Raw genomic sequence first — 23536 nt, forward strand, 5'->3', positions numbered from 1 at the left:
ATGTTTTGTCTATATTCTTTTCTAGGAGTTTTATGGTATCATGTCTTATATTTAGGTCTTTAAACTATTTAGAGTTTATTTTTGTATATGGTGTGAAAGAATGTTCTAATTTCATTGATTTACATGTAGCTGTCCAACTTTCCCAACACCACTTTTTGAACAGATTGTCTTTTCCCCATTGTGTATTCTTGCCTTGTTATTCTTAGATTACTTGACCATGTAGACATGGGTTTATTTCTGGGCTCTCTATCCTGTTCCATTGATCTATATGTCTGCTTCTGTGCCAGTAGCATGCTGTTTTGATTACTGTAGCTTTGTAGTATTGTCTGAAGTCTGGAAAGGTTATACCTTCAGCTTTGTTCTTTTCCTCAGGACTTCTGGTTCTTTGCTGGCTCCATATAAATTTTAGGATTATTTGTTCTACTTCTGTGAAAAATACCTGGGTATTTTGATAAGGATCACACTAAACCTGTAGATTGCTTTGGGTATTATGGCCATTTTAACAATATTAAGTCTTCCAATCCAAGAGCATGGTATATATTTCCATTTCTTTGAATCATATTCAGTTTCCTTTACCATTGTTTTATAGTTCTCAGTGTAAAGGTCTTTCACATCCTTGCTCATTTTACTCCTAGGTATTTCTTTTCCACAATTTTAAATGGGATTTTTAAAAAAATTTCTGTTTCTGATATTTCATTGTTAGTGTAAAGAAATGCAACCGATTTCTGTATGTTGATCTTGTATCATGCTACCTTTCTGAATTCATTTATTAGTTCTAATAGTTTTTGTGTGGAATCTTTAGAGTTCTCTATATAGAGTATCATATCATCTGAAAATAATGACAGTTTTACCTCTTCCCTTCCAATTTGGATATCTTTTACTTCTTTTTATTTTCTGATGGCTGTGGCTAGGACTTCCAATACTATGTTGAATAGAAGTGATCAGAGTGGGCATCCTTGTATTATTCCTGAATTTAGTGGGAAGGCTTACAGCTTTTCACCGTTGAGTATTATGTTATCTGTGGGCTTGTCATAAATGACTTTTATTATGTGAAGATATGTTCCCTCTATACCCACTTTGGTGAGAGTTTTTATCATGAATAGATGTTGAATTTTATCAAATGCTTTTTCTGCATCTATTGAGAATATCATATCATTTTTGTCTCTTTTTGTTCTTGTTAGTGTGGTGTATCACACTGATTGATTTGTGTATGTTGAACCATCCTTGAAACCTGGAATGAATCGAACTTGATGTATGATCATTTTTATGCTTTGTTTGATTCTGTTTGCTAATATTTTGTTGAAGACTTTTGCATCTTTATTCATCAAAGATATTGGCCTGTAATTTTCTTTTTTGTAGTGTCTTTATCTGGTTTTGATATCAGAGTGATGGTGGCTTCATAGAACAAATGTAGGAGTGTTCCCTCTTTTTCAATCTTTTGGAATAGTTTGAGTAGGATAGGTGTAAGTTCTTCTTTGTATGTTTGGTAGATTTCCCCATTGAAGCCATCCGGTCCTGGACTTTTGTTTGCAGGGATTGTTTATATTACAAATTCTATTTCACTTCTAGTGATAGGTCTGATCAAATTACCTGTGTTTCTTCTTGACTCAATTTGGCATGCTATATGTTTCTAGAAACTTGTCCACTTCTTCTTAAGTTGTCCAATTTGTTGGCATATAATTGTTCATAGTATTCTCATATATTTTTTTATTTTTAAAGTATTGGTTGTCATTTCTCCTCTTTCATTTCTTATTTTGTTTCTTTAGGTCCTCTTTCTTTTCTTCTTGGTGAGCCTGGCTAGAAGTTTGTTGATTTTGTTTATCTTTTCGACAAAATACCAGCTATCAGTTTTATTGATCTTTTCTATTGTTTTTTTTAACTCTATTTTATTTATTTCCTCTCTTATCTTTATCATTTCCTTTCTTCTGCTGACTTTGGGTTTTGTTTGTTCTTCTTTTTCTAGTTCTTTTAGGTGGCGGGATAGGTTTTTACTTGAGATTTTTCTTGTTTCTGGAGGAAGGCCTGTATCACTATGAACTTCCCTCTTAGAACTGCTTTTGCTGCATCCCGTAGATTTTGTAGGGTTTGGTTTTCATTGTCGTTTGTATCGAGGTATTTTTTAATTTCCTCTTTGATTTCTTCTTTTGACCCATTGGCTTTTTAGTAGCACATTGTTTAATTTCCATGTGATGGTTTTCCTCCTTTTTTTTTTTCCTTTGATTGATTTCTAGTTTCACACTGTTGTGGTCCAAAAAGATGCTTGGCATAATTTCTATCTTCTTAATTTGTTGAGGTTTGTTTTGTGGATTAGTATATGGTCTTATCCTAGAGAATGTTCCATGCATGCTTGAAAAGAATGTGTATTCTGGTTTTTTGAATGTAGTGCCCTATAGACATTAATTAAGTCCAACTAGTCTGTCATGTAAGACCTGTGTTACCTTATCTATTTTCTGTCTGAAAGATCTGTCCATTGATTCAATGAGGTATTAAAGTCTCCCCTATTCCTGTCAACTTCTCCCTTTATGTCTGTTAGTCTTTGTTTTATGTATTTAGGTGCTCCTGTATTGGGTGCATATGTTAATGAGTATAATAGCCTCTTCTTGTATCAATCCCTTCATCATTATATAATGTCCTTCTTTGCCTTTATTTACAGACTTTCTTTTAAAGTTTTTGTCTGATATGAGTGTTACTTCCCTCACTTTCCTGTCATTTCCATTTGCATGAAATATCTTTTACCATTATTCTCTCACTTCCAATCTGTGTGTCTTTCGTCCTGAAGTGAGTCTCTAGTAGGCAGCATATTATAGGCTCTTGTTTTTTTTTTTTTAATCCAATCTGCCACTCTGAGTCTTTTGAGGCAAATATTTAGTCCATTGACATTTAAAGTAATTATTGATAGGTATGCATTTATTGCCATGTCCTCCTACTCCACAGTCTTGATCTCCTCTCACTCTTGTCTTTTCTTATCCATCTCTTAATGGAGGAATTGGACTGTTCGAAGTTTCCAATTTTTATGCAACTTAAATTGTCAATACTTTCTTCATGGAAGCGGCCTTTATGTTTTATTTAAGAGATCTTTGCCTGCAAAGAAGACATGATTTATTCTCCTGTTTGCATTTTTGAAGCCATGTTGCTTTTTAAAAAAATATTGGCAGAAAATCATTAACTGATAGACTGTAATATTTTTCCCAGCTTCAGAGCTGCATAAGGATCTTATTCTTGTTTGAACTTCCTTCTATTAAGTTAAGGAAAATGATGGTCTTACTGCGTTAACTAAGTTCATTTACAAGAATGGATACATGGATGCATATGTGGTTGTTGGGAATTTATAGTCTATACATGAACACTGTACCTTTTTAGCAACATTGCCTAGGACATTTACTTGTAATTGATGAGTTGTAGCTGATTCAAAGAATGCAAGCCTCACACTGAGGAAGTTATGTGACTAGCAAGGTATAAAGTTGGAGAGACCCAGAACTGATAACTACCCTGTGCAAAGATGGTCTACACCCATTTAAGCTTATCTTGTGGTGTGTACAAGTACATGTGCGTGAGTATGCATGTGTGTGTGCGTGTGTGTGTGTGTCTAGGATTATTGAAAGCTGTGCCTGGGCGTTGGGAGAATTCTGCCATGCTGTTCCTATCCTGTACCTTTTCTTAAACCTCACTGAACTTGGTGCTAGGTCAAGTCTATGATGTCTTATGATTCTGATTATCATTCCAATCCTAAACCCTCCCTTTATGGTGGCCATACATACATTTAGATCTATAATCCACCAGAAATCAATTTATTTGTATGTTGGGTAGTGATCAGAAATTTAATTGTGCTTAGTAAAGATAACCAAAGAACCCTCTAGAATTTATGGAACTGTCCTTTTCACTCTGCTCCACAATGCCTATTTTTTCATAAATAAATTGCCCATATATATGTTTCAGGATTCTCTGTTATTCCATTGCTTTGCTTCCATTCTTTTACCGACAGTATGTCTTCTTAAAAGTGCAGCTTTGTACTATATCTTTGTATGTCTATGGGTTGTCTTCAACTTTTGTCTTTATTCTTCAAGATTTTTCTTGGTTAATCATAGGCCTTCTTATTTTCATGTAAAATATAGAATCAAATAGTCAACATTATAAATATACTGCCTCAAGGAACGAATGGAACTTATAGGTCAATTTGGGGAAAATTGATCTCTTGGCAGTGTTTAAAATTCTTAATATAATAACATGTTACATCCTTCTAATCTAAGTTAAATAAAATTGTAAACTGAACAAATAGGGAAATACTTGTTTAATTTCTGTTATATTCAAAGTCCTATGCTGTGCTCTTTTACAATCATTATTTATGTCCTAACAGTAATCCTGTGACAGTAATTTTATTATCTTCGCTTTACAGCCAAAGATGCTGGTAATTTCTAGAGCTAAATTATTTCTTTTTCTTTCCACTATAGCACTAAAGCTTTTTTCAAAAATTTTAGTTACTTTTAGTTATTTTGTTATTATTTTAGTTTTATGTTCTCTGATAATTTTTTGCATTAAAATCTTCTTGGTTCCCATTTCATTTCACTGTTTTCCTGTTTTAATTACATGTATTAATAACAATCTATTCTTATCACTACATTTATTTGTATAGTTTTTATTTTATAAATCTATTCCACAGCTGCAGTGATTTCATAGGATTGTTTAATTGAAAGTACTCATAAGACTCCACAGACCGTACTCAGTAGGGCTTTAACCAAGGTAAAGGATATAGTAAAACAGGAGAAAGGAAGCAGAGGCAAACATCAAGAGCCCAAAGATATACCCGGATGCATCCCCCAAGGTCCTTCTTAGCAACACAAGATGTGCTTCATCGTTGGATTATGAACCAGTAAAATGAATGCAAGTAATCTTGGTTTCAGGAGAACTGGGACAGAAGTTTCTGGTAGGACCTCACTAATCATGTTTCCAAGCCATTTATTTAATCATTTTAACCAAACATAAGCTCACCACCTACATATCTCTAAAAGTATTAAAACAAAATAAAACAAAACAGACCCTGGGTGCCTCCAAGGGAATTTCAAACTTTAAATAGCACATTATAAATTTACTAATTAGTCCATTTCATCCTTAACTTGGTCAAGAGTCAGTACCAAAGTTCCAGGCATCTTTGGAAATAGGCATAGATATATCCCAGTCTGGTAGGATAACTTTATCTTCACAGTAAACCCAACTATATGTTATTTATATGACTTTAATTAACCACTTTACATGTTAAAACTTTGGATCTCCTAAGATGGATGTTACGTAAATTTTATACTGGAAAATAGTCTCATTTTGTAGTGTCAAAGTTTTTGGAAGAGGACTTCCCTGGCAGTCCAGTGGTTAAGACTCTACACTTCCACTGCAAGGGGCGTGGGTTCCATCCCTGGTCAGGGAACTAAGATCCCACATGCCATGAGGCATGGCCAAAAAAAAAAAAAAAGATAACAGTATGAAAAAAAATTTTTTGGAAGAAACTAAATTTTATAACTTAAAAAAATCTAAAAAATAAGCACATTATACTTATCTACAGCTATTCATTAGAGTTTATTTCTAAGCCAGAAAATCTGAAGGGTTGGGGGAATGAAACAAGTATACCTCAGAAAAAGTAATGCATAAAAAGGTTATAGAAGTTACCAAGCAGACAGAAATGCTCATGATACTGAAAAGTAGTACTCTACTGCTTATATGGAAATATACTAGTTTATAGAGAGAATACTAATTTTGAATAAAGAAGTGGCCTACCATAGTAATTTAGAAACCATGTAGTATCAGCAAACTTTCTTAGAGTTGGAGAGAAGACATAAGTAAGTATAAAAGGGAACAAGTTTTGGAGGGACTTTTAGTTGTATGTTATTATTCACACAGTTTTTGGGCTGAGTTAGGTCAATTAATAGATTTACTCCATCTTAATAGAAAATACTTACATCTTTTTGGAAGTCATTGTTATATAATGAATAAAGAATGTAACTGGAAATCAGAAAACCCTTTTTTCTGAGAACCCAGACATTAACTCTCAGTTTTAGGAGATAGTTTTTTAATGTATTTATAAACATTAAAAAATAGAAATTCTGCAGAAAATGCCTTATATATCCTTAGCTTGTTGTTATGTGGGAGCTTAAAATATCTTTTTGGTTAGAAAAACTGGAGTATGGCAGCTCTGCTGTTAATCATGGGTAATAGGAAGAAGATAAGGTCCTAGGAAATAGACAAAGCAGCAGCGCATCCTGATAGAAATGTAGATAGCAAAGTTCTGATTAATATATAGGAATAAGTTTCGGTGGTTTTAATTAGCAATTTCCTGATAACTAATGAATCTGAATATGCTTTCATAAGATTATTGGTCTTTTAAATATTCTCTCCTCTGAAATGTCTAGTATGGGTATGATTAAACATTCTTAAAGGAAGATAGATAGGTAGATACATACATACATACCAACAATCTGTTGGGGAAAAATGGAAAGAGTACATAGGTAGGTAAGAGGTCATTACCTATAGGAAATAGGTTGTTGGATATATTCTGCTCCTTGTTTGGCAGTGTTTTTACATATATTCATAAATAAATATGCCCAAGTTTTAAAAAATAGAGCAGTTCTCATGAAACAAAGACTATGCATTATTCACCTGAGATCCAAAACAATTAGCCAGTTAAATAAATATATGTCACATAAATATTTATTTCATACCAAATCAATGTTACTGTTACCTGAAGGACATTTACATTTTTTAAAACATCTTTATTGAAGTATAATTGCTTTACATTGTTGTGTAAGTTTCTGCTGTATAGCAAAGTGAATCAGCTATACGTATACATATATCCCATATCCCCTCCCTCTTGCATCTCCCTCCCACCCTCCCTATCCCACCCCTCTAGGTGGTCACAGAGCACTGAGATGATCTCCCTGTGCTATGCGGCTGCTTCCCACTAGCTATCTATTTTACATTTGGTAGTGTATATATGTCAGTGCCACTCTCTCTCTTCGTCCCAGCTTACCCTTCCCCCTCCCCATGTCCTCAGGTCCACGCTCTATACGTCTGCGTCTTTATTCCTGAAGGACATTTACATTTTTAACTGCATTTCTTTATATTAAGAAATCCTGTAAGCTTTCTTAATTATCAATTGATATAATGACAAAAATTAGTGGTTATTAATAAAAGTCACATATAAAGTTGATATTTTAATAAGATCTGAGTAGAATAAAAACCAATTTATTCTAATACATTTTGAAAGTTGTAATACCTGTTTTCTTCCAAGAGGAACTTTATGTTTAACCAGATTGAAAGTTGCAGACTTGCTCAGATTGAAAGTTGAAGACCTGCTCATGTAAATGCAAACTAGATGTGCTATACAGGAAAGGCCATTTCCTCAATCTAAATCTCTTTAAACATCTGATCTAATATTGGAAAAATTCCATCAGAAAAGTCAAAATAAACTTTCTATAAAGGCCAAGGAGTATCCAAAAGAAAATGGGAAAATAAATAATTACAGACACAATATGCATTAGTTACTTTTACCAATGCATTCTTCCATACACACAGAGTTTATTATTCCCTATACCCCAGCAAATCTTTCCCTATAACATAAAGAATACTCTATGCTTATAGGAAAGAACCTAAAAGTCTTGCTATTTTAAACAGGTATGTACATAAAAGAATAAAGACTAATTTTCACCACTGTCAAATGAAAAAAGAGCCTTTGAAAAGGAATACAGTTTTCACAAAGAACTGTTAGATGGTGTTTGAGACACCCAAAGGGAGGTGTGTTATATTTTTGTTCTTTTAAGCTTGCAGTTTTTCATACAAACAATACTATTTTCTAGCAATTCTAATTCTGCACAGAAGACTCTGCCAACCAGTGTCATTTTATAGGTGTAGAGGGAGGAAAATGAAGATTGTTTATCAATCACATATTATGGGATCAACATTGTTATTATTTTTTTTCATGGTGCCTAAAACTATTCCTAACTCAGAACTCTGAATCGACCCCTTTTCTTCTTCTGTTTGTTTATTGGTGATCTCATGTAGATTCAAATACCATCTACATGATGACAACTCCTACATGTATATCCTTAGCTAAGTCATCTCCTCTGAACTCCAGACTTAAGTACTCAATTGTTTACTATATATTTTCACTTGGATGCTTGTATTGGGCTTCCCACAGTTAACATGTCCAACACTGAGTTCTGCACATTCCCTCAAAACCTGTCATAGACTTCCTCATTTTTACTAAATAACAAGTCAATTATTTTGGTTCCAAGATGGAACCCAGATGCCACCTTTCACACTTTCTCTCCACTTTACATTCAATCTCCTAGAGTATTCTGTGGACTTTAGTTGAAGTACCTATCCAGAATTTGATCAGTTCTCAAAATCTCCATTGATACTTTTGCCGAAGTCACCAAGTCTCTCATAAATTATTGCAATACTGTAATTGGTCCCCTTTTGACCTTACTTTATTATTTTCTCCTATCTAATAGCAACCAAGGAGAACTTTTAGGAGTATAATTCAGATAATGTCACAACAGTGTTCCAAATTCTCTAAAGCTTTTCTCTGTGACTTTGAGTAAAAGCAAGAGTTCTGTTCTCCCAATATCTTTCTGAAATTGTTATGTACTGCCCTACTCCTTATCAAAAGACCTAAGCTTCCTCGTTGTTCTGTGTACACATCAAACATTTTCCTTATTATAGGACCTTTGACCAAGGCTCAGTCCCACACCACACCTGTGTACTTCTTTAAGTGCTAACTGAGATGGTAAGATGTCAAGTCTGCCATTTACCATTTGACATGTACTCCATTAACATTTGTTTATTTATTTATTTATACATATCTATATCTATATCTATATCTATATCTATGTATACATAGATATATATTCTACCTATCTACCTGTAGCCACTTTTGAGTGTCTTATTCTTGATTTATATATTATTTATGATGATTTTTTTTTTAAATTTAGAGTTAATTCTTTTCAAGTAAAAATTCTTTAGGTCATTTTCCCCCAGAATAGTATTTATAGTTTATAAAGAAAACATTTTCCTATGTAATGCATATTACCAAGATATGAAATGGAAGAATTATCATCTCCTTTTCTCACTTAAGAAAACTAAGGCTAAGCCACATTATATTATAGGTCATAAATGCAATGCATGGGGGAAAAAAAAAAACAACATGATTTCCCTCTGTCTAAAACTCAATCTGAGTTTTTCATTAACTTTTGGGGAAATTAATTTGTTCTTCTATGAATCACCTACTCTTTTACTATTCTTACCTTAGAGTGTTTGTTTTATTCGAGTGTATGTATATGCTGTGAAAAAAACATTTGAAGACCTTTTCAAAGATTCAAAGATCTTTTTGTTTGAAAGAAATATTTTCTTTCATATTTACATTTTTCCATAATTTAAACACTAATCTTAGATAGTGAAGTATAATGAAGTTTTTTCTTTAAATTTTTTTGACTTAGAAATAATTTTAGAATTACAGAATTGCAGATTCTTCTAGTATTCTAGTATAGAGAGTTCCTGTGTAACCTCCCCAGCTTCCTGTACTAATAACATCTTACAAAACCATGGATCTTCATCAAAATAAAAAATTTAATATTGATACAATACTGCTACTGTAGACCTGAATTATAGATCTTATCTTAATTTCACCAATTTTTACAAGCACTGTTTTTTCCTTTTTTCTTTTGGTGGTGTATATATATATATATGACATTTTTTTATATGTGTAGGTTTTTATAACCACCACCATCATTAGGATACAGAATTATCCTGTGACACTCCCATGAATAAGAAACTCCGTTGTACTGCTCCTTTATAGTCACACCCTTCCTCATACCTAACCCCTCGGCAATCAGTGACTTGTTCTCCAAAATTATAATTTTATCATCTTGAGAATTTTATATAAATGGAATCACACAGTATGGAATGTATTGAGATTGGCTTTCTTTTATTCAGCATAACGCTCTTGAAACCAATGCAACTTGTCACATATATCAACAGTTTGTACTTTGCACTGCTGAATAGTACCCTATTTTATGATATATCACAGTTTATTTATTGATCCATTTATGGACACATGTTGTTTTTAATTTTGGGTTATTACATAAATTTTTATTTCTTTAGTATAACTGCCTGGGAGTGTTATTGTTGTGTTATATGGTAGCTACATGTATAACTTTACAAGAAACTGTCAAATTGTTTTTCAGGATGGCTACATCATTTTACATCCCCACCAATCATGTATGAGAGATCCACTGGCTCTGCATCTTTGTCAGTATCTTACTTTTATACATTTAATTTTCAGTCTTGGTTAGGTAGCCCTTCCTGATCCCTAGATTGTAGATTTTTTACGACTTTATTGTTTAAATTATTGTGCATTTGAATACATGACTCATGAATATTTGTATGGTATGAGATATGGATTCATATTTATTGTTTTCCATATAGAGATCAAATATGCCATTGTCATTAATCAAATTTTTAAAAATTTTTATTTATTTATTTATTTATTTTTGGCTGTGTTGGGTCTTCGTTGCTGCGTGCAGGCTTTCTCTAGTTGCGGTGAGCAGGGGCTACTCTTCATTGCGGTGTGCAGGCTTCTCATTGCAATGGCTTTTCTTGTTGCGGAGCATGGGCTCTAGGCGTGCAGGCTTCAGTAGTTGTAGCGTGAGGACTCAGTACTTGTGGCACGTGGGCTCTAGAGCGCAGGCTCAGTAGTTGTGGTGCATGGGCTTAGTTGCTCTGCGGCATGTGGGATCTTCCCGGACCAGAGATCGAACCCATATCCCCTGCATTGGCAGGCGGATTCTTAACCACTGCGCCACCAGGGAAGTCCCATTAATCAAATTTTAATTTTTTTCCTTTTAACCCAATGAATTGGAAGCCATCTTTTCTTCCTTTTCCAATGGTTTCTCTATTCTGTTCCACCGATCCATTTACAACCTTTTATATCAAAATATTTTTAAATGAATAGTGTACTTTTATTTGATGTTTTAATATCTGATAAAACAAGGCCATTTATCTAATAAAACAAAACTCACAATTTACTTATTTTCTTGACTTTTTCTGAATATTTGTATTATCCAATTACTATGATATTTTGGGAAATTTTAAGTAAAATATTACTAAATTGTGTATTACATTTGAACAATTTATATTTAATCATATTAAGCCTTTCATCTAATATGTCATATACTTTTCCATGTGTTTCAATTTAGTTATATCTTTTTCTGATTTTTTAGCTTGTTTAATGTAACCTTTTCATTAAATTTATTCTTGAGAATATTAAGCAATAATGTTCATGTAATAATTTTCCAATTTATTTATGGGCACATATAGCTATATTAAGAAAAGTATTAATATTTATATTTATTTTTAATCTACTCACTTGCTCAAATTTAATTTTATAGCTATTACATCTCCTAATTATAAAAACATATCATAAGCAAAAAGGAAATTGTTTTATTTTTATTCCTGACATAATTTCAATATTTTTTATTGAAGATTTATATGTTTCAGGTGTACAACATAGTGATTTGATATTTTTATAGATTGTAATCAATTTAAAGTTATTATAAAATATTGGCTGTATCCCCTGTGCTTTACATTACATCCTTGTATCTTATTTATTTTATAGTTACTAGTTTATATGTCTAATTCCCTTCCCCAATCTTACCCCTACTCCCATCCCTCTTCCCACTAGTAACCACTGATTTGTTCCCTGTATCTGTGAGTCTTTTTCTGTTTTGTTATATTCATCTGTTTGTTTTATTTCTTAGATTCCACATACAAGTGAAAACACACAATATTTGTCTTTTTTTTGTCCAACTTATTTCACTAAGTATAGTACCCTCCCAATTCATCCATGTTGTTGCAAATTGCAAAATTTCATTATTTTTATGGCTGAGTAACATTACATTGTATATATACACTTTGTGTGTGTGTATATATGTGTGTGTACATACACACATATTCTATATATATACATATACACACATACCAAATCTTCTTTATCCATTCATCTGTTGATGATTACTTAGATTCTTTCCTATGTTGGCTGTTGTAAACAATGCTGCTATAACTTTTTGAATTAGTGTATCCATTTTCTTTGGATATGTACCCAGAATTGGAATTACTGGATCATATAGTAGTTCTATTTTAATTTTCTGAGGCGCCTCCCCACTGTTTTCCATAGTGGCTGTACCAATTTACATTCCCACCAGCAGTGTACTAAGATTCCCTTTTCTACACATCCTGGCCAGTATTTATTATTTGTTGTCTTTTTAATGATAGCCATTCTGGCACGTGTGAGATGACATCTCATTGTGGTTTTTGTTTCCATTTCCCTGATAGTTAATTATGTTGAGCATCTTTTCACATGCCTATTGGCCATCGGTATGTGTCTTCTTTGGAAAAATGACTATCTACCCATTTTTATAGCAGATTGTTTGTTTTTTCGTTATTGAGTTGAATGAGCTCTTTATATATTTTGGATATTAAGCACTTAACGGTCATATCATTTGCATATATCTTCTCCCATTCAGTAGGTTGTCTTTTTGTTTGGTTCATGATTTCCTTCAATGTGCAAAAGTTTTTACGTTTAATAAGATCACATTTGCTTATGATTGCTTTTGTTTCCCTTGCCTGAGGAGACAGATCCAAAAAATTATTGCTGAGACTTATATCAAAGAGTGTACTACCTATGTCTTCTTCCAGGAGTTTTATGGCTTCCAGTCTTATATTTAGGTCCTTAATACATGTTAAGTTTATCTTGTATACGGTGTTAGAGAATGTTCTAACATCCTTCTTTGACATGTAGTTGTCCAGTTTTCCCAACACCACTTATTGAAGAGTGTTGGGGAAGCTAGTAAAGTAGTCTTGTTGAGGCTTCAGAGGCAGCACTAGGCCTCTCTCTGACCAGACAATGATGCTAAAGCTGGCTGCATGACAAACTGTTGAGCTACACCCAGGCCAGCAGGGGTGGTGCCAGCACACATTGTAAACCACTAGATAAGATAGGCAGTAAGTTGTGGGACTTCTTGCATCTTGAGGGCCTGGCCAGCCCCCAGGGATCAAGAACATACCAAGACTTATGAGTTAAGACCAAGGCATTTATGACAACAGCCAGAGCTGCAAACTTGCACATAGGGTGATTGTTATCAGCCTGTGGCTTGGTGCTAGAAGCTGGGCTCCTTCGAGTGGCAAACTGAAGTCTCACCCGTGGGGTGGATGCACTGCCCAACTGGGACTACAGATTGCTGTTCAAGGGACTTCCCAGCGCTGCTTGGATCTGGATGTAGGTGCTTCCTCAATTCGGTGATGTATAAACCTCTGTCTTTACTATTCTTTCTTAGTTAGTTGTACTACTCTTTTCTTAATTAATATACTGTAATCTTTGTTAATTCAATAAACTCTCTCTAAATTGTTATTTAACTGAGTGTAGAGTGGTTATTTTGCCAATGAATCCTACGAACCTTGAAACCGAAAGTAAGGCTTTCAGCAAAACAAAGAGACTGTCTTTTTTCCCATGTGTATTTTTGCCTCCTTTGTCGTAGATTAATTGACTGTGTGTGGGTTTATTTCTGGGCTCTGTATTTTATTCCACTGAACTATGTGTCTGTTTTTGTGCCAGTACACACTGTTTTGATTACTGTAGCTGTGTAGTATAGTCTGAAGTCAAGAAGCATGATACCTCCAGTTTTGTTCTTTTATCTCAAGATTGCTTTGGCTATTTGGGGTCTTTTGTGGTTCTATGCAAATTTTAGGATTATTGTTCTAGTTCTATGAAAAAATGCCATGGGTATTTTGATAGGGATTGCATTAAATCTGTAGATTGCTTTAGATAGTATGGATATTTTAACAATATTAATTCTTCCAATCCATGAACACAGGATATCCATCCATTTCTTTGTATTATCTTCAGTTTTCTTCATCAGTGATTTATAGTTTTCAGAGTATAGGTCTTTCACCTCCTTGATTAAGCTATTCCTAGGTACTTTATTCTTTTTGATGTGATTGTAAATGAAATTGTTTTCTTGCTTTCTGTTTCTGATAGTTTATTATAAATGTTTAGAAAATCAATGTATTTCTGTGTATTAATCTGTATCCTGAGACTTCACTGAATTCATTTATTAGTTCTAATAGTTTTTTGATGGAGACTTTAGGGTTTTCTATATATAGTATCATGTCATCTGAAAACGGTGATAGATTTACTTCTTCCCTTCCAATTTGGATGTCTTTTATTTCTTTTCTTATCTGATTGCTGTGGCTAGGACTTCCAATAATATGTTAACCAGAAATGGCAAGGGTAGGTATCCTCATCTTGTTCCTGATCTGAAAGGAAAAGCTTTGTTTCTCACCAGTTAGTATAATGTTTGCTGTGGGTTTGTCATAAATGGCCTTTATTATGTTGAGATATGTTCCTTCTTTACCAACTTTGTTGTGAGATTTTATCATATGGTGTTGTTTGTCTAATGCTTTTCTGCATCTATTGAGATGATCATGTGATTTTTATCCCTCATTTTGTTAATGTGTTGTGTCACATTGATTGCTTAGCAGATATGGAACCATCCTCGCATCCCTGGAATATAGCCCACTAGATCATGGTGTGTGATCCTTTTTATGTATTGTTGAATTCAGTTTGCTAATATTTTGTTGAGGATTTTTGCATGTATATTTATCAGAGATATTGGTCTGTAATTTTCTTTTTTGAAGTGTCTTTGTCTAGTTTTGATATCAGCGTAATGGTGGCCTGATAGAATTAATTTGGAATCTTCCCTCCTCTTAAATTTTTTGGAATAGTTTGCGAAGGATTGATATTATCTCTTCTTTATATATTTGCTAGAATTCATCTGTGAAGCCATCCAGTCCTGGGCTTTTATTTTTTGGGAGTTTTTTGATTAATGATTCAATTTCAGTACTAGTTATTGGTCGGTTCAGATTATCTATCTGTCCCTGATTCAGTCTTAGAAAATTGTATGTTTCTAGGAATTTATCCATTTCTTCTAGATTGTCCAATTTGTTTGCATATAACTATTTATAGTGTTCTCTTATGATTGTTGATATCCATTGTAGTTTCTCTTCTTTCATTTCTTATTCTGTTTAATTGGGTTCTATCGCTTTTTTTTCTTGATGAGCCTGGCTACAGGCTTATTAATTTTCTTTATCTTTAAAAAAACAGCTCTTGGTTTTATTGGTCATTTCTACTGTTTTTTGGTCTCTATTTCCACTCTGATCTTTATTATTGTCTTCCTTCTGCAGACTTTAGGCTTTGTTCTTCTTTTTCTAATTCTTTTAGATGGTAGGTTAGGTTGCTTATTTAAGATTTTTCTTGTTTCTTGAGGTAGTCCTGTATGTCTGTAAACTTCCCTCTTAGAACTGCTTTTGCTGTATCCCATCGATTTAAGGAAGCTTTGTTTTTATCTTCATTTGTCTCAAGTTATTTTCTGATTTCCTCTTTGATTTTATTGTTGATCCATTGGTTTATTAGTAGCCTGTTGTTTAGTCTCCACAGTTTTGTGTTTTTCCCATTTTTCTTCCTGTAATTGATTTCTATGTTTATACGGTTGTGGTCAGAAAAGATGCTTGACATAATTTCTATCCTCTTAAGTTGGGACTTGTTTTGTGGCCTGGCATGTGATATGTCCTGGAGAACATTTCACGTACACTTGAAAAGAATGTGTATTCTGCTAGTTTTGGATGGAATGTCCTGTAGATATCATTTAAATCCGACTGGTCTAATGTGTCATTTAAGGCCACTGTTTCCTTAATGCTTTTCTGTCTGGATGATATGTGGGCTGTTAAAATTCCCTACTACTATTGAATTATTGTCAAATTCTCCCTTTATGTCTATTAATATTTGCTTTATATATTTGGATGCTCCTATATTAGGTGCATATGTTAACAAATATTATATCCTCTTCTTATATTGAGCTCTTTATCATTATATATACAATGCCCTTCTCTGTCATGTATTATAGATTTTAAGTTTACTTTGTCTGATATGAGTTTTACTATCCCAACTTTCTTTTCCTTTCCATTTGCAAGGGTTAATTTTTCCATCTCCTCATTTTCAATCTGTGTGTATCTTTAGCTCTGAAGTGAATCTCTTATACACATACGTAGATGAATCATGATTTTTATTCAGTTAGCCCCCCTATGTCTTTTGATTGGAGCATTTAGTCCATTGACATTTAAAGTGATTATTAAATGTGTACTTACTGCCATTTTGTTACTTGTTTTCAGGGTGTTTTTGTAGTTCTCCTCTGTTCTTTTCTTCTTCCTTTAGTCTCTTCCCTTGTGGTTTGATGATTTTCTTTAGCGTTGTTTGTGTTCCTTTCTCTCTAGTTTTTGTGTATCTATTGTAGGTTTTTGATTTTTGGTAACTATGGAGTTCATATAGTCATTTCAGTTCAAACATTCTCAAAGCTCTGCCTAAACTTCCTGCCACATTTTGTGTTTTTGATGTCGTATTTTACATCTTTATGTCTATCCCTTAACTATTTATTGTAGTTAAGAGTTGATTTAGTCATTTTTTTCTCTTTTCAGTCTTCATAGCAGCTTATTTAAGTGGTTGATTCACAGCCTTTACCTTTACCACTGGGATTTTTCCCTTCCTATAATTTCTTTTTGTTGTGGCCTTTTCTTTCTCACTTAAAGAAAACCCTTTAACACTTCTTGTGTAGTCAGTTTAGTGTTGATGAACTCTTTTAATTTTTGCTTGTCTGAGAAGCTTTTTATCTCTCCTTCAATTCTGAATGATAACCTTGCTGGGTAGGGTGTACTAGATCATAGGTTTTTCCCTTTCAGCATTTTAAATATATCATGCCACTCCCTTGTGGCTTGCAAAGTTTGTGCTGAAAAATAGCTGATAGCCTTATGGGAGTTCCCTTCCACGTGACTTTTTTTTTTTTTTCTTGCTGCCTTTAAAATTATCTCTTTAACTTTTCCATTTTAATTATGGTATGCGTTAGTCTGGGTTTCTTTGTATTCACCTTGTTTAGGACTCTCTGTGCTTCCTGTACCTGAATATCTGTTTCCTTCTTCACATTTCGGCTGTCCTCAGCCATCATTTCATCAAATACATTTTCTACCCTTTTCTCTCTCTCTGCTCCTTGTGGGACCCCTATAATATAAAGGTTAGTATGTTTAATGTTGTCCCAGAGGTCCCTTAAACTATTCTTTTTTTTTTAATTTGTTTTTCTTTTTGCTGTTCTGATTGGGTGATTTCCATTATTCTGTCTTCCAGATCACTTATGTGTAATTCTGTATCACCTAATCTCCTGTTAATTCCTCTAGTGTATTTTTCATTTCAGTAATTGTCTTCTTTACCTCTGACTGGTTCTTTTTTTATATATTCTAGTTCTTTGTTAAAATTCTCACTGTGTTCATCTATTCTTTTCCCAAGCTCAGTTAGCATTCTTATTACTATTGCTTTGATCTCCTTATCACGTAAATTATTTATCTCTGTTTTACTAGGGTATTTTCCAGGGCTTATTTTTTCTTGTTCTTTCATTTGAAACATATTCATCTGTCTTCTCATTTTGTTTTACTTTATCTGTCTCTATGAAATTAGATAAAACAGTTACCTATTCTGGTCTTGAAGGTGTGTCTGTATGGGAGCATTCCTATGCAGTCTCTGTATGCACAGTGGCTTTGGTGAGAGAGCTGGATCTGAAGTAAGCATGGGCCATGTCTTCCCCCAGGTGTGCTTGCAGCCACTGACTTGGTGGGAGGTAGGGATGGAGTTGGAGGGGTTAGAGGAAGAACCAGGTCAAGCCTAGCCTTCTTCTATGCTCAGTGACTGTCAGTTCCCTATGAAGGGTAAATTCAGGGCACAAGGGGCTAGAGCAGGAGCCCTGAGAGAGTTGGGTTTCTCCTGAGTGCTTTGACAGTTTCTACATTGGTTTGGGGCATGGCCAGGGCCTGAGGACTTGCAGCGGCACTTCTCTGCTGGTTTCACTTTTTCCCTGGTTTGCGTGCCTTTGTTAGAGGCTGGTTGGGACTAGATGGGTTGATGCCACACCACTGAGCTGGCTTCACTGCCACCCAAGCGTGTACAGCGAAATGCACTCCAGTGATTATCGTCTCTGCCCTGGAGCTAGTTTCACTCCCTCCTGAGTGTGTGCACTGAAGCCTGTGCCGGCAGTAGCCCCCTCTGCCCTGGTCAGAGGCAGTGCTGGGGTCCAGGCCAACTCGATTCCCTCCAAGTATGCATATGCTCATTGGCAATGGCAGCCTCCACCTTACTGAGGAATAGTGCCAGAGCAAAAGGAACTGGAGCTGGAGCCTGGGGGACACGCTGGGGACGTTCTGGCAAGCCAACCAGAGCCCCAGGCAGTTTTCAATAGCTGTTTCCTTGCAGTGACTGAGAACAAGCAAGTCTGTTTGCATACTCTTCATGAATAGAGTCTTGGTTTCTTACTGCTCTTCAATAAGTCCTGCTGTTTTTCAAACCAGCTAAGAGGGCTTGTCTTCCCAGTGTCAGACCCCAGGGTTGGGGTGCTTAATATGTGACTCAAACCCTTTGCTCCTCAGGGAGGATTCTCAAGCCTACAATATCCTCCTCCTCTTCTATGCACTCCTCTAGGGGTTTGGGTCCCAACCAGATCACTTCTCTGTTCCTACAGGACTCCGTGTGGGTCATTCTTTACAGCTTTGATCACGGAGGAGCCATCTTTCTAGTCCCCAGATAGATTTCAGCAAGAGTTGCTCTATATGTAGTTGTAATTCTGATGTGTTCATGACGGGAGTTGAACCCTGTGTCCTCCTACTCTACCATCTCCATCTCTCCTTAATTACAATAATTATGTGTTCTATTTTATCTACAAATGCATATCTTTGTGATGTATTTCTTATTTTATCCTTTATATATTGAGTTTTACCTAGTTTTTTTAAGAAATTGAATTTCTCCTTCTAATTAATTGTGTTCTCATTTTACTTATTTTTTTTAATACTTTAAAATTTTTAGGACAGTTTTTGATTTAAAGAAATATTGTGAGTTAGTACAAAGAGATCCTACATAACCTGCAACCCATTTTCCGCTATTATTAACACCTTACATTAGTATAGTACATTTGTTAGTATTAATGAAACAAGATTGACACATTATCATTAACTAAGTCAGTACTTTATTCAGATTCCACTAGGTTTTACCTAATATTCTTATTCTTTTCCCAGATCCCATACAGAATACCATATTACGTTTGGTCATATGTTTGCTTAAGTTCCTCTTGACTGTGATAGTTTCTCAGACTTTCACTCTTTTTAATGACCTTGATAATTAGATGAGTAATGGTTAGGCATTTCATAGAGTATCTCTCAAATGAGGTTTGTCTGATATTTTTCTTATAATTAGACTGGGATTAAAGATTTGGGGGAGGGAGACCACAGAGGTTAAAAGGCCAAACTCATCATCTTATATCAAGGGTACACATATCACTGTTGATGCTAATTTTGATCACCTGGCTGAGGTAATGTAAAGTTACTTTTTTTTTTTTTTGGCCTTTTTCTATTTTGCACTTTTTGAAAATAAATAAATATACAGAGCTCACAATTAAGCAATAGGAGTTATGTTCCACTTTCTTGAGGGTGGAATATATAGATACATTTTGGAAATTTTTTGGCAAGGAAAATTTGCCTAATCTCTTGCCTATTGAATAAATTTATTTATTTGGTCTGGTTTATGTTCTAATACTATCTCATTATGTTTCTCAAATTGTCACTAGCCCCTAGCAATTATTAAATCCAGCCAAACACCGTTTGGTTTCAAGGTCTGAGAATAATTCTTTATGGCTCCCAGCAAAGCCCTCTGGGCTATTGGCTTCATCATCTGTGCTTGATGAAACACAGCTTGATGATCCCACCCTCAGTGTCATCCTTCTTTTTTTTGGAAGCTACCATGTATGCAGAACTGAGTAGATGTATCAACCTGGTTTTTGCCTAAAATTTAGATCATCTGGCAGCCTTCTTTCATTTTTTTCACTCTCTTTATCCCTTTAATCCAAGCTGATAGTGTTTCTGCTAGTATAAAATTTTCATGAGCCTTGTAGGTCTCCTTTGTAACTCCATGAAACATAAATCTTCTCCTTTGACTTTTTGTGGACAGTCCTATCTCTACCCTTGAATTCTTCAGAGATGGCTGAGAGGATTTATACATGCCTAATTTCTTCAAACAACCTTCTGTGTGATCGAATAATCTTTTAATTCTTCTGCGACACTAGCAAAAGATTGTCCAGAAATACTCTGAGATTTCTCTCCAGAGCAAATGGGCCTGAAAGTGACTCTCTTATGGCCTGAAAGTGACTCTCTTAATTATAGCATCTTCTGCAATCTGGATAGACTGGGGAATTTTCCAAATCATCAAATTCTGGCTCTTTTTTACTTATTTAAAAGTTCTTCCCTCAAATTAATTCTTTCTTCTCACATTTTGTTACAAGTAGTAAGAAGAATCTAGGCCATTCCTTCAATACTTTGCTTGGAAATCTCCTCAGTTAAATAGTATAGTTCATTGTTTACAAGTTATATTGTTTCAGGACACACTTCAGCTAAGCTTTCTGCCACTACATAACAAGTTTCCCTTCCTTCCAGTTTCCAATAACATATTTCTCATTTTTGTGTCAGCCCTCACTGAGAGTATCTTTTTCATCTGTATTTCTACTAACAGTTTGTTAAGAGCAGTTTGGGTATTCTCTGAGATCATATATATATGTTTTCTCTACCGTGCTCCTCACGTCCTTCTAAGCCTCCACTAGCAAAGTCTTTACCATCCACATTGCTAATGATAGTCTGTTGGAGGCAATCTGGGCTTTGTCAGTCATGCTCCTCAAATGTCTTTCATCCTCTGCTCATTGTGAAATTCTAAATAAACTTCCAAACCCACATCTTTACATATTAAACAGGTACTAAAATCTGGTTTAGTTTGCTATTGGTATGGAAAATTACTGCATACTTGGTGGCTTAAAACTCTTCAAATTTGTTATCTTGAATTAGTGATCAGAATACTGAAATGAAAATCACTTGGCTAAAATGAAGGTATCAGCAGGACAGCATTTCTTTCTGGAAGCTCTAAGGGAGAATCTGTTTTCATGCTTTTTCCAGGTTCTGGAGACACCCATATTCCTTGACTCATGGTACCTTTCTATCTTCAAATGCAACAAGGCTAGTCCAGTCTTTCTTATATAACATCACTCTGACACTGATTTTGACTCTTCTGTTTCCCTCTTTAACATTTTAAGGGCCCTTGTGATTTAGTTGGGTCAACTGGAATAATCCAGGAAAAGCTCCCTATTTTATTATTCGTTGATTGAAAGTCTTAATTCCATTTGCAATTTTAAATCCTCCTTGCCATGTAACCTGGCATATTGACAGATTCCAAAGATTAGGACATAGAAATATTTGAAAGATCATTACTCTTCTTATTACATATTGTTAATTGTATTCTTTTGCATTTTAAATTCCAATTGTTCATTGGTGATATGTAGGAAAATAATTGAATTTTATATATCAATCTTATATCCTACAACTTTATTATACTTGCTTATAAGTTACAAGAGGTTTTTTGTTTGATTCTTTGGAATATTCTATATGAACAATTATGTCATCTACAAACAAAGGCAACTTAATTTTTTTCTTCCCAATCTGTGTAGTTTTTATTTCCTTTTCATGTCTTATTACACTACACAGGGCTTCTAGTACAATGCTGAATAGGAGTTTTGAGAGAGGAAATCCTTACCTCATTACTGATATTGTTGGGGGTGGGGAGAATCCAGTTTCTCACCATTAAATATGATGTTAAGTGTAAGCTTTTTATAGATGTGAGACAGTTCCCCAGTATCCTTAGTTTGGTGGTAGTTTTAGTCATAAATGATGTTGGATTTTGTTACATACTTTTTCTATATTATTTGATATGATTATATGATTTTCTGTCTTTTCTGTAGATGTGATGGATTATAGTTATTGATTTTGAAATGCTGAGCTAACCTTACATAGCTAGAAAGATCCCACTGAATATACTACATAATTCTTTTTATACTTTTTAAAAATTTAATTTGCTAATGTCTTGTTTAGGGCATTTATACCTATTTTCATGAGTTTTGCCTTATTACAAGTTCTTTTTGTATTTTTAGTATTAGGGTGATACTAATAGGGTATTAACATAATTCTAACTCATAGAATGAATTAAATTTTTGGTAGGACTTTACCCGTAATCACATGAGCCAATTCTTATAATAAACGTCCTCTTATATATCTGTATATATCCTATTGATTTTGTTTCTCTGGAGAACCCTGACTAATCATACACATGATATTCCTAGGTGTGGATTTGTTCATATATTTTATTCTCTTAGCTTCCTGGATCTGTGGCTTTGTGTCATCATTGATTTTTCAAAAGTTTTGGCCATTGTGTCAAACATATTTCTATTCTGTTCTCCCTTATTCTCCTTCTTGCATTCCAATTATTCATATGTTATGCCTTTTGAAGTTGTTCCACAGTCCATGGATGTTCTTTTTACCTCTTTTTATTTTTTTCTCTTTGTATTTCAGTTTGGGGAGTTTTGATTGACCAATATTCATCCTCATTGATATTTTCCTCTGGTGGGTCCAGTCTACTATTGAGCCCAACCAACACATAGTTCATTTCTGTTTTTGGTTTCAGATTTTTAGCATTTCCTTTTGATTTTTTTTAGTTTCCATCTCTCTGCTTGCATTACTTATCCATTCTTGCATGTTGTCTACGTTTTCTATTACCACCCTTAATATATTAATCATAGTTATTATACATTCCCTTTCTGATAATTCCAAAATCTTTGTCATATATGAGTCTGGTTCAGATTCTTTCTTTGTCTGTTCAAGGCAGTATTATTTTTTGTTTTTAACATTTTTAGCTGAAAGGCAAACATGGTGTATTAGGTAATAGAAACTGAGATAAACAAACCTTTACTGTGAGGCTTTATTCTAATATGGCTAAGAGTGTGCTATTTCATATTATCTATAGCTGCTGTTGCTAGGGGCTTCAAATTACTCTGGTGTGTAGTGTTTTGTCTCCCCTGGATCTTTGGACTTCCCTGAGACCTCCTCTCAGAGTGGTTTTTTTTTTTTTTTTACCTTAAATCTTTTTCAAATAATCCACTCTTATTTTAATGGAGTTCTACTTGTTTAGTGGTAATATGTGGTGGAGGATAGGCTTTCCATTATATTATGGTTAAATCTCTGACTTTCATTGAGCTAGTGTCTCTGGGCTGTAACCTTCACAAGTGTTACTTATCTCCAAACCATCCCCTTAGGCTGGACATGAGAGCTAGAGAGAAACTGAGGTTGAATAATGTCCCTTACCTCATGTCAGATGAAGCTCTGGTAAAGTCACCCCCAACCCCAAGTAAGCCTTTCTTATAGAGAGAATCCTCTGGATGTATTTCACAATGGTTAATGTTTTTTCTCCCTGTGCCAGAGCTTGCAAGGGATCTTTCTTAGCTTTTTATGATGAGTTTCTGGTAAATCTGGTAAGATAGGTAGGTAG

Source organism: Eschrichtius robustus, chromosome 3 (assembly GCF_028021215.1).
Source record: "Eschrichtius robustus isolate mEscRob2 chromosome 3, mEscRob2.pri, whole genome shotgun sequence".
In the NCBI taxonomy this organism is placed as follows: Eukaryota; Metazoa; Chordata; class Mammalia; order Artiodactyla; family Eschrichtiidae; genus Eschrichtius; species Eschrichtius robustus.